This window comes from Nicotiana tabacum, chromosome 24 (genome assembly GCF_000715075.1).
Source record: "Nicotiana tabacum cultivar K326 chromosome 24, ASM71507v2, whole genome shotgun sequence".
NCBI classification, from domain to species: domain Eukaryota; kingdom Viridiplantae; phylum Streptophyta; class Magnoliopsida; order Solanales; family Solanaceae; genus Nicotiana; species Nicotiana tabacum.
This window is the reverse complement of record NC_134103.1, coordinates 15,688,938-15,692,687: the sequence shown is the minus strand read 5'-3', so window position 1 is coordinate 15,692,687 and position 3,750 is coordinate 15,688,938. Positions and strand designations below refer to the sequence as shown.

At 37.4% G+C, this 3,750-nt stretch overlaps 1 pseudogene; it reads right to left on the bottom strand.

Annotated features, from left to right (window-relative positions):
- On the bottom strand, window positions 1–3,452 carry LOC107760273 (putative L-cysteine desulfhydrase, chloroplastic; annotated as a pseudogene).
- Between the last annotated feature and the right edge of the window lie 298 nt (window positions 3,453–3,750).

The following is a 3,750-nucleotide window of genomic DNA, read 5'->3' as shown; positions in this document are numbered from 1 at the left end:
AATGAGAAACATATATATTTTTGTATGAAGCAGTAAATTAAGCTAAAAAGTAGAAAATGCCTTCAATGTTAAGATCCTGCTACTTAATTCACCAAACTAACTACATTCTGTAAATGTAAGGGGAATCTTGGTATAATTGGTAAAATTATTGCCATGTGACCAGGAAAGAAGGTCACGGGTTCAAGCCGTGGAAACAACCTCTTGCAGAAATACAGAGTAAGACCGCGTACAATGAACCATTGTGGTCCGGCCCTTCCCCGGACCCCGTACATAGAAAGGAGTTTAGTGCACCGGACTGCCCGCTAATGAATCCGATCCCCTACTTTGCTGGGACTAACACTTTCCTAACCTGAAAACTAACCTTATAGTTCATCCATTGTACTTGACAAGCATCTCAAATTTTCCGAATTTAATCTGTCTGAGCAAAATTTAGCTCCCAGTTTGAAACTAGTAATTTTCATCCTGCCAAATACGAAAGGCACAAAGGTTCTTGGCAAAAAAGATATCTTCATCAGAATTCAGAAGCAATATTGGCGTTTCAACAGTGGTTAGTTTTGTATAGAATGATTCCACATGGTCACAACAAAGAGCTAATATTCACATTGTAAGTGCAAAACAGGGAACTAAATTTGACATCAAGTACTAATCAAGGGCAAAATGATAGCCCGGTGTACTAAGCTCCCGTTATGTGCGGGGTCCGGGGAAGGGCCGAACCACAAAAGTTTATTGTACGCAGTCTTACCTTGCATTTCTACAAAATATTGTTTCCACTGCAAGAGCTAATATTCACAATACAACAATAATTTCCAATCAGTAAAGAGTTGGAAAAAGACATTTTATTCCATTGAAAGAGAGAATCACCTAGTCAATTCGAGAGAACTGCACAAGTGAAACCATCGTTCACAAGCTTGATAATGGCATCTCGAAACCTATAATAATCCTCGATGGTATTGTAAACTTGATGGGAGATCCTAGCATAACCTGTTATCGGATTTACCTCCCCTTCCAATGGCGCCCTGTAATATATCGGAACCTCAACCTTGAACGAAACCCTCAAATAAGTCCTCAACTTCAAAGCATCCGAATCACTAGAAACCCCTAAACATGCAGGCATTCCAACCATGGCCATACTCGAACACATTTCTGATGGCGTCCCCAATTTCGTCCCCCACGCCTTCACCAACATCTCCGCCATTTCAACAACCTTATCATGGTTCCTTCTCCTAATTCCCTCAATCCCGCCTTCAAACCTGTTCACAAACTCCACTACCTCCGGAATCACCAATTGTGCACTATAATCCCTCGTCCCTATCCAAGCACTCTCGATTGGCAACCCGTTCCCATACTCATTCGATACCACAGGATGATGCAAATCCAATACCTTATCCGATTTCTTACAATACAAAAACGCCGCGGAAGGCGGAGAAAAAAAACCATTTATGCAAATTACTAGTATAAAAATCAGCTCCAATATCACCTACATCAACTTCAACATTTCCAATAGCATGAGCACCATCAACAAAAATAATATCCACGCCTTCATTTCTACACATCTCAACAAGTTCCTTAACAGGTATAACAACACTAGGCATAGAAGTAATATGATCAATTACAGCTAACCTAATTTTCCCTCCATTAATTTTCCCCATTTTAAGAGCTTTATCAAATTCAGTAATAATTTCTTCATTCGACAATAACGGAAAAGTCTTGGGAGATTTGAAAGACTTTGGTATGATACCGAAATCATACCGAACCAAATAAGTAAATACCGAACCGTATCGAACTACTTTGATACGGTATTTGATATACACAATAAATATACCGAATACTGAATACCGAAGTACCGAACCGTAATTATTAAATACCGTACCGAAGTACCAATCGTCCACCCCTAAGTGCTTTCCTAGTTCATTTGAGTCAAGGCCAAAGGGTGTGTTTTGGATATCATTGTATATACTCAACAATTGCACACTATAATAAGTACAAAAGTTTGTTTGTTTGCTAGTGTAACGTAATTCTCAGAGTTATGTAATTTTATTGTTCAAGAATAATTATTGCACACTATAATAAGTACAAAAGTTTGTTTGTTTGCTAGTGTAACGTAATTCTCAGAGTTATGTAATTTTATTGTTCAAGAATAATTATATAATTAGATATTTTTTATTTTAAAATAGAAGTTATAAAATTTAAATTAACTTTATTTAATATATGAAAAAATATATATGTATATGAGAAATATTAAATTCTATTTATTTATTAATATCAATTACTAAGTTATAATTAAATATATACTAATAAAACTTACTAGCACTCGGTGGTTAAGTCATAAATTAAGGTGAGAATGTGTTATTTTACTATGATTTAGTGATAATAAGAGTGTATATAAGAATATGTGACATGTATTCATTGAGTTGGTATAATCATGGATTATAGGAATGGCAATGGTGCGGGACGGTATGGGTTAGAGAGCATGCGAGACGGTGCGGGTTATGGGATATGCGGGTGCGGGGCAGGCGGGTTCAAACATCTTTTAACAAAATGTATGCGGGGCGGGTTGCGGTTGTGGAGATCCTGTCGATTCGTCAGTTGAGTGGTTGAATGGTTCTTTCCAAAAGGTGTGCGGCTTGACACTTGTCAGAATTTTTTTTTTCCTGGGGCAAAATTTTTAAAACAATAAATATCCAAAAACTTATCAAAAGCTTATTTCTAAAAGGTTATTTCGAAATATTATTCAAACAATACTTGTTGGTGAAAATCGTTAGTCCTATGACTAGCAGCCCAAGAAATTATAAGATTTTGTGGTAACACAAAGTAGGAAATGTTGACCAACGTGAAATATTTCAGTATATAATTATTAGGGTGCAACTTAATTTCAATGCTAATTAATAAAATTACAGTATATATCGCAAAGATTGCAAATCATAGTCCATCAAGTTTTCTACAATTTGTTGTGAAAACCCATTTTTAAAAGTAAGATCTCTTGACATGAGATTAAAAAAAATCTAAATGCAAAAAGACAAAAAAAAGTTGAAGAAAGTTTAAGCGGGGAAGTTGCAGGACGGGCTTATGCAGTTGCGGCGGGCGGGGCGGGTTGAGTTTTTGCAGGTTAAGTCTGAACCCGTCCCGTAACCGCCCCATTGCCATCCTTAATGGATTGCGAGTAAGTTTTTGCTATTATTGTATACGGTAAAATATGCTATGTTAAGTGATTACATAAGGGAGTGACACGTGGAGTCGAAGGCTGTAGATGGCCAAAACTGAAGACAACTATTCCATTTGTTACCGAAAATAATGGTGCTCATAAAGATGAATCAAATCGGTAAGGGCAAGATAGTATTGTCCCCGAATGGAACAAGGCGCCCAAGCTTTCGTACAAAAATGTGATAGGTTTCAACACGACGCACCACTGGTACATTAACCAGTAGAACCATTGCACTCAGTTCTATCTCCATGGTCGTTCATGGAGTGGGGGATGAATATCGTCGGACCACTATCGCCGGGCCCTGGCAAGGTAAGATTTCTTTTGATTTTGACTGATTATTTTTGTAAGTGAGTTGAAGCAGGTCCTTATCAGGAGATTGGTGAACGTGAAGTGGTGAATTTTTTGTGGGAGAACGCATAATGTGCATATTTGGAATACCAAAAGAGATATCCTGCGATAACGGGTCATAGTTTATAGGCGCGGAGATCACAAAGTACCTTGAAGACTTAAAATTAAAAGAATCACATCTTCTCCCTATCATCCGAGCG